At 35.6% G+C, this 14,319-nt stretch overlaps 2 long non-coding RNA genes across 2 annotated transcripts in view; one reads left to right on the top strand and one right to left on the bottom strand.

The window, feature by feature from the left end:
* The window catches only part of LOC131676512 (uncharacterized), a 116,567-nt gene that overhangs the window by 69,435 nt on the left and 32,813 nt on the right, over nucleotides 1–14,319 (top strand). The gene's annotated exons all lie outside the window — the stretch shown is intronic.
* Nucleotides 12,615–13,327, bottom strand: LOC131676513 (uncharacterized). Its single transcript, XR_009303199.1, has 3 exons — nucleotides 13,249–13,327; nucleotides 12,724–12,984; nucleotides 12,615–12,667 (listed from the first exon to the last, which is right to left on the bottom strand). It is a non-coding gene; the product is annotated as an uncharacterized LOC131676513 (long non-coding RNA).

Genomic DNA, 14,319 nt, shown 5'->3' with positions numbered 1-14,319 from the left:
GACTCGCTGAAAACAGCAGGAGCTCGCTAGTGAAAAAGAAAAAAAGAATCGAAATAAAAACTTCATGTTTATGGGCACCAAAAGTACAACGTGACAGCTACTAAATTGAGGAAAAAATATTTCGCTTTCATTTTGTTCCTGAGTGTGCTGCTTTTCAGTTAGCAACCCCTGTTTGTATCTGGAAATTGTCTCGCACACTCTACGGGCAAGTATGAAAATGGAATGCTTTATTTGAAGATCGAGTTTCTTTGCTTCCCGCCCCGACAGGCGATGTTGGGTAAAATTTGTAAAGAATAGAACCTGGCTTTCTAGAGACTAGGTGTGAAACAAGAAGTATCTGTTTTCGCTCGCCTGTTTAGAACAACTGTGTAATTTGATGAATTATTGCTGCGTTTGTGGAATAAATATCGAATTTTAACGTTATTTAGGGTTTTATTCCTCATGCTATGGATTAGATATATTGAATAGAATAATCGGTATGGTCTCGGGAGACAGCATCAATCAACATTTAAGCGGTAATGTGAACACAAAAGTTGATATCTTGCAAGAGTGGGAATCTTTTTTTGCCGTAATAAGTACCCTCCCCACTTTTTTGAATTGAAAAGCAACTGCATATATTTAGAATAGAGGAAAATTTTTGGTTGTTATGCCAAATAAAATAAATCTTTTATTTGGGGCCTCGGTAAACTGAGTTATTTCTAGTTTATACAATAGTAACCATTAGAGTAAACAAATAGGCATGGCTGGAAATAGTTAGGAGTAGATTATGTTTGGCTATCACTCATCTAATTACTAAATCACCCATAAACCCATTTCGAAGTTTTTTTTTATTTTCCGTCTGTCTCCACTCGCTGTGAGAGCCTATCACCGACGCCAGAGAGGTAACTCCACCTTCTGCATCCTACATAGCGGCCAATCAACACATGGTTCGGAAACAAACGGCGTTACTTCCATTCCGAAGGAAAACGTGACCACAGATTTTTCACCTCAGAAAATCTCAATGACCTCGGCTGGGATTGAAACCAGACCCGCTGGAGTGAGTGGCGGTCATACTTACCACTCAACCACCAGCGCCGTCATCCCGAAGTTGATTCTTGATCTCAAACTAAGTTTCTGCTTCAAATTTTATTCAACGGATTTCTCCGATTTGGTTCAAATATAGAAAAAACACTACTAGTAGAAATAGAAATCAACTTAGGAGTGGCTCCGCAAATGGATACGAATGACCCCAAAGTAAAAACTACTTAAAAAAGATAAATCACTGTTCTAAGTAACATGAACCAAAACGTTGCTGTAAATGACATTGCTTTTGCGGCAACTAAGAATAATACATTCTGAATCTCTTATCTCATAATGCTCATTTGCAATGCAATAAAATTCGACCATGAAATTTTTATCAGCAGTATTCTTTGTAGACTTGAATCGATGTAGCAGGGCCGGTTATTCAGTAGCACGTGTGGCTGTTTCTCGCCACAATGGGTCATCTCTTTTCATGTTCTTCTTCGAAAGGAAAGTGAAGCCTGTAGTCCCGATCCTTGTGTTGATGGGTCGCGATATCTAGATTCCAGATGGTGGAGTTATCTTTATTCACTACTAGTAGAGTTTCCTCTACCTATTTTCGACGAGCAGAATCTCTAGCGCTCCCCGTCTGGCGGTTCCAGTAGATAAGGTGCTGGTCTCATACGTTACTCGTCGTATGGTCGAGGCCTTGCTAGGAAAGTCTCTTAGTGGTCGGTAGGAACGCAGCACTAGCCTTGCAATTGTCCTGTACACTAAGAATAGGCTGCGACGTTTGTCGAAACAGAAGGTGAAGTTTTGCAACAGAAAGAAGCATCATGGCTCTTTACTTGGCTGGTACAAAATTCTTTAATGTACGTAGCGGCGCTTATATAACATTGGGTTGTACAAAAATTTTAACAAAGAATTGGAAAAATATAAAAAGCGCGAATATTGTTGCGACCGACGCGTAGGGCAACTACGATTCCAATCTTGAATAAAATCATTTATAAATATGTAGCATTGAATTATAAAATTATGGCTCAGTTATTAAAAAAATAGTTGGATTCAGTTTTAATTCTAGAATTATTTTTTAATATAACAGATTTTCGTACACAATAAAACTACAAATTACAAATATTGATAAACTGTGGAACGAGATGCTTGCATGAAAATTTTATCAGAAATGATCATTAAAAACATTCTTCATCTTTGTTAAAAACATGCTTCAGAAACAACGCTTTATACAAAAGCGAGAGAGTATAAATACTTTCAAATCCTGTGTCAGAAATGTCAATACAAACAACTTTGTAGAAGAAATTATTTTCGTAGGACATCAAAAGATAGAACTTATCGAGTTCCATCATACCCAGATGATGTACATCAACAAAGTAATGCTCGAGATACGTTACTGGAGACACCAACTCTTCAGGATGCATACCCAGGGCACTAAAGATTTTGTTCAGTGTTCAACCACAGTGCGTCGGTAATTGTCGCAGTGCGGACAGAGATCGATGGAAAATAAATCTTGAATAGATAGAAGCGGTGGGAAAAGAATTATTTGGAATTGTTGGGCATTTTTCCGAAACAAATATCTAATCCAAATCTTATACTAGAAAGGATAAAAATATTGGGAGTTTTGAATTGTTGAGAGCATTACTGATTAGGTCGGTTCTCATGGTAAAGAGGGACAAGTCTGTCTTTGCCGTGAGACATATTGCTACCTAAGCTCGACTCCTGCCAGCAGATGACAAAAGGTTAGTGTGTACGATTTTAGGACTGTTTCTAATGACCCTACCACTTCTAGGATCTGTATACTTCACATCTTTGCTCTCACTTGAGTACTATGGCTCTAAATTTTTATAACTTTCCCTACTCAGTAATCTCTAGCTAATTCAGCAAGTGAAAGTATCTCTAGTTAATTGAAAGTCGTTAAAACTTAAAGAAAATTTGACTACATATTAGTCGAAATAAAAAATGAAAAAAAAAATACTGATTAGCTTTCGTACAGTGTGGTAAGAAAGGTTTCCATGTTATGTATGTATAGATCTATTTGACAAAGGAAAAATAAATAAAATGCAAAGTCATATATACATGACTTTGCATTTTATTTATTTTTCCTTTGTCAAATAGATCTAGATATCGTAAAAAACTGTTAAAATTCTTTGAACGAGTATGTTTCGAAAACTTTATGCAGCCAACAATACTCAAATGTCACTGCAAATTATATCTTAATAGTAATAATAATATATCAAAATTAAAATGTAGAAAAATATTATCAAATTCATTTATTATTTAAACAACATATTTTTCCATGACCAGGGCCATTTTTAGCTTGTTTAGCTTGTAGTACACTCAGGTAAAGCAAAACTTTATTAAGCCCTATAACGTTTATAATTCTGTCAAATATTTTTGTATACAAATTTAACAGCTTCATGCTCAATTTGTGAGTATTTTATGAGCACAACTCAATTTGTGAGTATTTTATGAGCAAAACTTAGATTCGAAGAGTTGCTTCGTTTTTATGTTATAAAGACTTATGCCAAATAGTGCGTGGATATAAAATTAAATTATATGATTTTTTCCCCTAAATTTAAATAATGGTGACCCGAGAAACTGCACTGCTCTAATATTGTTGCTCTAATTTGAATTTTAAAGATTTTCTTAGTCTTTTGTGATATTTTATTTGCATTTAATGAATCAACCTACTAGCTCTTGTAATTTGCATGTCCAATAGCCACTTAGAGTATTGAGATTTTTTAAAAAATACCAATTATGGTATCAAGTTTTTACAAGAGCTAAATTATAATGAACATTGAATATTTCGCTCCTGAGTGTAGATGAATTTAAAACGACGGCTAGGTATAATGAATAAAGGAATGCTATCCAGTAAGTTTATGAAGGGCGGATTTAATGTACTCAGTATGTATATGAATTCTATACAACGTTGTCATCCTCAAAATATTGAACTTATGCCAAATAGTGCGTGGATATAAAATTAAATTATAGGAATTTTTCCCCAAATTTAAATAATGGTGACCCGAGAAACTGCACAGCTCTAATATTGTTGCTCTAATTTGAGTTTTAAAGATTTTCTTAGTCTTTTGTGATATTTTATTTGCATTTAATGAATCAACCTACTAGTTCTTGTAATTTGCATGTCCAATAGCCACTTAGAGTATTGAGATTTTTAATAAAATACCAATTATGGTATCAAGTTTTTACAAGAGCTAAATTATAATGAACATTGAATATTTCGCTCCTGAGTGTAGATGAATTTAAAACGACGGCTAGGTATAATGAATAAAGGAATGCTTTATGAAGTTTATGAAGGGCGGATTTAATGTGCTCAGTATGTATATGAATTCTATACAACGTTGTCATCCTCAAAATATTGAATATTATGGGTGAAACGATAAATGAGTCTGACCATCTCTTTTTTTTAATTATTGTGTAGAAAAGATCCACACTCTCAAAATATACTTTCGTAGTAGTCATAAACGAGATAAGCAATGTTTTTTGACTAATCAGTGTATACACAACCGATGTAACACATGATGCAGCCTGGAACTATTTTGGGATAATAGCAACCTAAATTGATCCAATTGTATGAAGGCTACTTTGAAAAAAATCATTTATGCTTGAAAATAATATTAAAGAGGACAAAAAAAAATCAAAAAATGTTAAAATAAAATAATAAGAAAATATTTTGAATAATTATATTGAAATGTAATTCAAGTTAATTATTCCATTTTATTTTCAGATTCATTTCATATATATTGGGATAGAAATATGGTATAATGCATGTACCATATGTACAAAATTCTAGTCTTAATGTGTATAACATGTCATTATAAGTATCAACCGTTGAAAAAATTGTGCTTTAATTCGGATATGTCCATCTAGTCGGGTAGAGTTTCTAGCAATAGTGCAGTAAGTATAGTTCAAAACTTGTTGAATATATAATGTTACTTCTCAATAAACAATAATATTGTTTGAAATAATAATTGCAATATCTCCTGCTAATTGTGAATTTAACGACCGAAAATGAAGGTCCAGCAAACAGAACATACTTCATAAAACCCGCTTCAAATATTTTAAAGAATGTATAATAAACTTCAAGCGTAAAAATCTAACTAAGGCTCTCTTCTATGTGAGAGTCGTTTCAAAAAACCTTAAGTATAAAAAATAGAAAAAAGTTAGCCGGTTCGTACAAAATAGTTTTATTCAACCGACTTATATCTTGAATGTTTCCATTTTTTACGCGTGAGTTTTATCCCATTTTTTACATTCTAAAACATTTAAAACAGGTTTTACGAAGTATCTACCTTGCGACTTTTATTTTTGGTAGCTCAATTTACACTTAAAAAATCCAATGTTATATTGATGATACTGGAGTTTTTTTGAGCAAGTGTAAACTGGTCTAAAAATTCTAACGATATGCTCTCCGGTCAGGTTACAGTGCAAAAAATAATACTTTCAGCAAAACATCCAAACAGCGACGGCACCCCAAAATAACACGTCCTATTACGGTAAACCAGAAAATGCGCCTACGACCGTGTCTTCAGAATTTATTCACCCATCCAAACTCGCTATGTTCTTCTTTCCCGGTATGCTGCCATGGCGACTGCTCTGGTCTATATCTATATTTTTGCTTTTCTTATTTTTGTGGCTCAATTGGTTGACGTTCCCTCCCGAACTCATGGCCCTCCGCAGCTGCTGCTTTTCTACCGCAGCCAGTAACCTTTGGAACGTTTGATTATTTTCTCTTCCCCGTTCTACTCCGGCTGGTGCCATAGCAGTTGACAGCGCAATCTCTCTTTCTCCCGTTCCTATTCCATGTTTGTGGAGTCGGCCATGTTTGAAAGTATAGCGTTTTTCAGTCCATGCTTGGTCGGCCGAACATCAAGTAGTTGTGGTTTTTTTGCATATAGCCAAAGCCAGCTTCTCTTTTCTCCGTTCCACAATAAATACATACGCATTTTTGTATCTCTAATGATACCATAAATATTGATTTTTGTAAAAATAGCGTTTTTCGGGAAACTGACAATTTTTAAGCGAATTCACTACGGGAAGATCTCGTTCTATGGCTGAGGTACGGTACCAGTTCGTGTATATTTTCGTTCTCATTGAACTTTCGACTAAAAACATTTTTCTGTTGAAAATTTTGAACAACCACTTATCTTTCAGATTTCGTTCTAATGCAGCTGGAAAACAAATTTTGATCTATTATGGGTCATAATTGAATTGCCTGCTTATCGCCCGCTACTAAAAACCCGAAACTGTCTTCCTATCAACACCATTTTTCTGGTTTTCTTCCACTGCTGATGGAATTTCTATTAGCTTTATCTCAATTCTAATAAATTGTCGGTTTTAATGGTTCCCAAATACAATGCAGACGGATATATTCCGGACAGGAAACCTGTTTCTAATAAGAACCACGATTGCCATTTTTTCCATTATTGCATATCTTTGAAAATATATTTTCTCTTATGCTTCCAATTGCTTAATTTACGTGGATTGTTGAATGACCACCATTTTCACTAATTAGTTCTAACGAAAAATGAATAAGTTATTTTTTTCAAACGCAGTGATAAGTAAGTGGTTAATTTTTCAACTGACATCTGAACTGTTGCTTAGAATAGTTCGGGTCGCTCTTTAACGTGGGCACATCATTACTGGAGATAATACCTATATCTTGGAAGTGGTTTCTATTTCCATCAAAAAAATGAACTCCGTGTGCCCCATTTCGGAAATGGTCTGCTGCCGGGACCGAGCTAATCTCGTTTAATTTGCTTCCGTCTTTCTAAGCCCTGAGTTCGTCGATTTTTCTAATTATGTATTCTTGCTTATTTTCTGCATTTGAAATTCATTGAACTACCTACAGCCGAAACTATTCAATGGAAACAGGTTGTGCTTTTATTGTAGACGGGGCTCCGGTGATAGAGAACTTCCGAAAATAATACGGAGAACAAGTGTCTGACAGCAGGCAGACATATTCCATTAATTTGATGAATGATGAATGGTGATTTCTTCTGACTGCTCGTCTCACACTAGTTTTTGTTGCTTTGCTCCGGGACATGGATTCCGCTGTTATTGGCGCGATTCGGGGTTAAGTACGGATAGTCGACAGGAAGGAAGAAACGAATTATACATAAATTGGTGAATGTTTTGATGCATATTTTATACTTGCTGCGTTGAATCGGAATAGATAGTTTATGTAAAGAGCTGGACAATCGTTGAAAACGCTTCGATTCGATCTGAAAACAAAAGGTCGTTTTTCTAGCCATTTGAGAACTGAATTGAACTAATGTTTGGAGAATATTTATTAAATCACTTTAAAGCGCACCCATGAAATTGTAGGGTTTGAGGACTTTTTTTGCTATTGCTATCATGCTTAATAATTGAAATGTTAAATTTTTTTTTTTTTTTTTTAATTTTGATAACCTGATAATAATTCGTAATTTTGTGAATTTTGTTTCGATAAATAGCTATGGTAGGGATAATGATTCGATTTGATAATGCACGAAATTAAATAAGTCTCTGGGGACCCGGCTAACAGGAGACTTATGCAGTTCCCAGAAAAATATGTTATTAACAATCGACGTGTAAAGCGATTACCCCTATGAATACCGGTTAGTATTTGTAGAGATAAAATTCAGGAGTCTCCTAAATCAATATTGCTCAGGATGCCGAATGATCTAAAGACGACCCTGCAGTTCAGTTTTACATGCATACTAAGCAATAACAAAATAATTTGTATGCAATCTGCGACTTGACGTACACTACAGCTTCTTCTAAGTCTTTCAAGTCATTTTGCCACCGATTATAACATAATGGACGAATTTCGCGCCAAATCGTATTCAGAGTTGGCAGCACCCTCTCAGATTCTAATGAAACTTTATGTACATGAAGACTTTGTGACAAAAAGCCAAACTTTTTTTACCATTTTTTTTCAAATGACTATAGTTTAAAAATGACAAATCCTACAAAAAATGTTTTAGAAGTGGTTTTCACAAAATTAGTCAAATTTTCGAATAAAAACATTGAAAAAATTCTTTATTGACTCCTACACTAATAAAAATCTATTTTAAAAATTTAAAGTCGATTTACAAAAAAACCCCATTTTTGATTTGGATTAAATTTTGTTCCAAGATAGATAATAATACCTACTGTCGAAAATTCAAGTTGGGCACTTTTAAGGGAAAAAAATTATTTGAAAAAAACTTCCTTGTCCAAACTGAATTTTTTCTTCAGTGTATTTTTATAGAAAACTAAACCAATGAAAGTCATAATCATCTCAGAATCCAATAATACTCAGTTTTTGAGAAGATATTGTCTAATTTAGCAACTAAGCATATTTTTATTAAGGGGTTAATTAATTTTTCATTTTTCATGAAATCGAAATTTTTTTATTACTTTATCTAAAAGTACAACTCCTTTAGCAGGTTTTCCCAAATTTTTATAAAGATTCGAGAAATAGATCGAAAGTTACAGCGCTTCAAAGCGCGCTTCGTCTCCCAAGAGCAGTGGCAATTTGAAATTTTAATCTCGATTATCTCGAAATGTCGTTTTACTAAAAATGGTTTTTCCGTGATCACGATTGCCGAAAAACTACTCAATCAATTTTCTTATTTTTTTTCAATTGATCGTAATAACTTTTTCTCGTATTTTTATGATTCCTTTTTTATTTGTAATTTTTTATTTCATGGATAAGATTTTTTTAATACAATTTTTAGAGCATAAAACAGCAATTTTTTACTAAAAACGTTGTCGAATGCAGGAAAAAAAATTATTTATTCAACTAATCGTTAAGGTACGAGGAATACTCATATACTATTGGTTTTTTTGAGTTTTGGGATTTTAAGCACAGCACAGGTTTCGTAAAGGAAGATTGTAAAATTTGTATCAACTTTCACGTTAAACTCGAGTGGGCATAAGGGGTATCGAAAGTATGTATCGAAGAAACCAGGCCATAATTGGTTGGTGTTAAGTCAGAGTTTAAAGTTTGAATCGCAGAAAGCTTTGTGTTATAATTTGAAATTAATTTTTGCCATAATTATTGCTTATTAAACCAAAGTTCCAATCTTGTATAAGTCGAATGCAGCTGAAAAAATTCTTAATTCAGTACTATCAGAATCTCATTTTTTAAGATTTTGTGACTTAGTCCGATTTGACTTAACACTGACCAATTGATGCTGGAGGTGATTATTCGTAATGTTGAAGTAGAAGCGTCTAAGTGTCGTTCAATAGTTTTTAAATAAGCTTCTTAACTTGACAGACTGTAATGGCACAGATCACAAATTGTTAATTAATTTACTTTTCTTAACTTATCCACTTAGTGGTCGTTCATATATCACAGACACAAAAAAACGTCTTTTAGACCCATCCTAACGATGTCTACGTGGACTATCACGGTTTTGTTCTGACGAAAATTGAAAAAAATGTAATATCTAATAAAGCAATTTAAACATGACAACGAATGACTCCTAATCAGTTGCAGTGGAAAAAAGTGCGCGTTGTATTTAACGGACTCTGATTACATGTTTTTTTATTACTATTAATTAAAGAGAACGTATGGACTCTCGTTTGGTGATAACGGTTGTCGACGATCCCGATTTCAAGATTACTATTAAAATTATATCTTCCGATTAGACTAATTATCTGTTATTTTAAGTGATAACGAGATCTGATTTTTATTACTCATTGTGAAAATTATTATTTCATATTGTTCGGGACGATTTCGTTTTATATAAAAATCTTCACACACTAGTCAATAATTCGCGCTTTGAGTGCCCCACATTCGTGATTAGATTAAATTTAAAAAATGTCATGTTTTAACTTATTATGCAGGGAAAAAAAGATTATGTAGACCGTCTTCGTCCCCCCGAATTTCTCGCGTGGTATGCACGCGGATTCTCAGTGAAGCTTATGAATTCCATATAACAATCGTAACCCGAACAATATCACAATATTAATATTCCATTTTTAGTAGTGTTTAGAACTGATCGTGTAAATCCCTACACAATGGTGATCAATACAAGGATAGTATAGGTTACAATTCACGGATGTCGCAAATTCGGATAGGGCAAAACATTTTGCCCTCGCACAGCTGTTTATTAAAACACTTCCAATAATTCGTTCATTGGTTCACATAATAGTTCATTGAACGCGCATTTGACCCCAAATTTATGACCTACATTGTCCCTGAAAACATTGTCATGGTGATCCCATTAGCGTCAATTTCACTCTGTGCTTCGACGTGTCAGATGCAGTTGCTCCCTCGGAACGCTTGAATTAACGCAATGAACCTTGGTGCTATACATATATGTGTGTTGGTAGTTGTCAGACATTCAAACAGTCAGCATAATTTCGGAAGCTGTTGCATTCTGACAGCTTTCTTCTTCTTTTTATTCTTCATTGCGTTCATCAAACCGTGAACCAGTTAGTATAAGACACGTACATACATTTATAGCTGACTGACTGATGCTGGCTAAGTCTGACCTTGGCAATGTGATAGTCTGCTTCCTCTTGCATCATATTAATCATTTTTGTGTGCATTTCTGGGGAACACTGTGTTTACGTTCATAAGCACAAGTCACTATATGTGCTAGAGAGGTAGTTAGGCAGCGTTGGCAAAATTATGCAAACCAGTTGCGAATACTCCAAAGGTAAAGTTCTGGCATCTTAGGTAAATGTAAAACTTCTACCAGAATGCTCTCATTGACGACGTCATGAGTGAACTTGTTACAAAATTCGAGTTCGAAACGATGTCCCATAAAACTAGGATTTTTTTCATTTATCATTGAAATAGTACGCCACAATTCCAATGGCTTCTCCATATTAATCCAAAAAGGAAATGTAATTTGACGTCATGCTCGATTGGGTCCGGTCATTGGCCTCACCTAGCTATTTGTATAGCGACTATAATAGGTACGGTTTGGATTCTAATTCGGCCGGGGTCTCAGAAATTAGCATATGAGGTGATCTAAACACTGTAAAAATTCATAAAATTGTCCTGATGGACATTAGTGTACGAGTTGAAAATATAAACAATGGCGGATATTTAGGATGCAAAACTATTTTCATCAATGATTTGATACAAACTGTGATTTGATCAGTAGCATTGCCCTAAAAATTATGTGTGAAATATAGCACTTCTATGGTTGACATTATATTTATTCTAACCCGCCATGCGGATCAGAAACTATTGTTTAGAATCTTCATGACTGAGAGATGTTTAATCCAATTCAACGGTAAAATTATGTTTCAGTGAGATCTAATGTTAGTTTAATAGCCAACTAAAATACGCCAATTAAGAACGATATTAATTTTTAAGTTTTTAAACCGCGACGCTGCAACTCACGAGATTCAAAATTACAAGATTTTTTTTAGCTGTGATATATCCGGCTTTCTATGCTTGAATTTGATATTCGTACTGCGTTCACCATTGTGAGAACGTTCAATGTACAACCTTCCAATTCATCATTCCATAAGCAGTCCTGAGAGAGCAGTCTGGAAAAACAGAAAAAAATATGACCCCCAGCTATCAGGAACGTAGCTAGTGCGTGCCAGAAACAAATTTATTCGCTATTTTATAGCCACTCGACAGACGTGAGCAAAGGTATGGGGTGGTGGAGAAGCTTGGTATTTTCTTTCATCGCCAACATTCCTGACGTCAATCAGTTGGTACTTGAAATACTACTTCCCTTGTGGGTGTGTGCTGCTGACTTAATTTATGACCAATAATTCACGCTGTTAGTAGAAATGATAGTTGTCGGGAGAAACGCCAAGTATAGAAATTATCGTTCGTGTGGGATCAGAAGAGTTTAGTGTCTGTTCAAGTAAGAAATGTGAGATCGGCTGAATTCTAATAGGAAGTCAGTCAGTCAGTTCCGTCAAATTCCGCAAGTATTACCCGGCGCTGCGATCATTTGTAAGAGGCGACGTACTGTTGAATAGGAAAAAGAAATAGAATAAGACTTTTGGTATATTTTTTATTTAAATTTATTATCGAAACCAAATTTCACATTCATTTCACGCCTTCTATTCCGCCTTGTTGACATTCGAACGTGTTTTCTATTAATTTTTCACACATCTGAGAGTTTATCGAGTTTTGCTGAAATGACAGAGAAACGCTTCTCGAGGGACCAATAACTGAAGTGTTAATACGACATGGCATTTCATATACTGCTGCATCTCCTGCCGAGCGAAGTAGGAGCATGCGCTCCACAACCCATTGCATAAACCTTTCAGTTGCTGTCCAAGTGTGAAGCTTTCGGTAGAAGGAGACTTGAATGTGTAGCGAGTCCCCCCAATATGTAGAATGCGATTTCTCATTCTTTTGGTTTTGGATGTTTTGATGAATGCACATTTCCTTCTATTCGTCCTCCTTCGTTCTCTTCCTCTCTTACTCTTGAAAGATTGCGTCGTATCGTGATTGTCACGCTGACATGTGAAAATGACAAAAGATTGACGAATTCGCATGAATGTATGAGTAACTGGCTGGAAAGTGCAATTCGCGAAGCCGGAAATCTATAAATTATTGCCTAGGTCGAGGATTGTGTAAGCTTGTATGTCTGCACGCGATAGTTTCGTTTAGGCAGCGTTGATTTGCAGCATCCACAACTGACGTCGATGAAAAAAAACCTAATTTGCTGATATAGACTACCTAGAGAAAGACAGAAACAACTCAATTAAATTATGACCCGTTCATTAATTACTTACTCGCGATAAGACTTTGATTTCACAGAAATGTAGCAAATGGAGCACTTTCACTGAAGGCAGCTGCTAATCGAGTTCAAGTGTTCGCGTTGGAATGTTGCCTGATTAAAGATGAATGTACCGCCTCCTGTTACGTATACTGAAGGTATACCGGATAGATAGCACTCAGGATACATTCAGTATACGTTCATGAAGCAGTACGAAAGCAACGAGAGATGACCACTTCTTCACTGGCACCGTTCTTCACAACCACTGGATCCACGTCTGTAAGTATAACGTAATTAGAAAACAAAACTTGATTAGGATTCTTTATTTAGCACTTTAGCAAATGAGGATTTGGATGAACACATTCTATCACTTCCATTTCGTTACATTCATACATTCGTAAAACACACTACTTTGTTATAGCTTTGTTTTCACTTTTCATTAGTGTACTTCCCTTTCGGTCAGTTCAAAAACGTCCTTTGATTTTATTCAACGATCAAAAGAAGTTTTTGCACGCTACTAAACCTCGAGTAATCAACTTACATTTTGATTGTCTAATAATTTGCCTTTAAAACAAATCCCTGGGCACTCCGGCTGTTCTTCGGTGTCGGCTTGCTCGTGGTCGAACTGTGAGTGTGCTGGTGCGTCTGAAGCATCCAAAGAACCCCGAAAAACAGCGTTTATCAGCGGTTTGTCTACAGAGAGAGGGAGTGTAAGCGAGAGAGAAGACCACCGTCATTGGCAGCATGCTGCGACAGCAGCGCGCAGGGCCCTCGCGAATGTCACGACATCAAAAAAAAAATGCTACGAGTTTCCACCTCGAATGAAAAGGGGGAGTGAGTGAGAGCTGTGCGAGGAGCGAGACCTTACTCACACTCGTACGCGCAGGTCGTGCTCCTACGAGGGGTGGACAGGGAAAACTCTCACACATGTTAAGCCGAGACCGTGTGTGACCCTTCTGTGGCTAGATCTAGCTCATACCATCACAACATTGGAAGACTATGCAGCGCTTTGGAAAAGACTATGCTCTTGTGACTGGTACATGCGAACGATCGTAATACAGGAACAACCGCAAATTTTGGAACATCGAACAATTACTTGAATGGTGGTTCAAAATAGAACTATTTTTGACTATCAAATTTATTTGTACTAACAATAACTTCATTTACATTTCAAAAAAAACGTGTACTCAAAAGGCAATGCTTTACACAAGAGCTGGTAAGATGCGACAATGAAAAATAGCATTAATCATGAATGTTTCGTAGATGTTGAAGCATTAATGGACAAAATCTTTCAACCAGCAGTGCTTAAACTCATGCAGCTACTCTTCGTGGTTGTGTGTCCATCGCTTTGGCGTTTTATGTACAATTTTTATGTCGCTGCCGCTGCTACCACTTTTTACGGCTTTGTATAGTTTCTTTATCAATACACATTCGCCCGGCTTCTCACGGTGAGGTGAGGGATATTGATTTTCGATTCGAAATGTTTGTTGCAAACTCATGAAACCCATGATTTTTTTATTCAGGGGTTTCTTCTCCTTCAGTCCCTTCCACTTAAAAACCCTTACCTTTTTTTTTGTTATTGTATTTCGAACGTGTGCCAACTTTAAATATC

The sequence above is a fragment of the Topomyia yanbarensis genome, chromosome 1, assembly GCF_030247195.1.
Source record: "Topomyia yanbarensis strain Yona2022 chromosome 1, ASM3024719v1, whole genome shotgun sequence".
NCBI lineage: Eukaryota > Metazoa > Arthropoda > Insecta > Diptera > Culicidae > Topomyia > Topomyia yanbarensis.
This window is presented reverse-complemented; position numbering and strand designations above follow the sequence as displayed.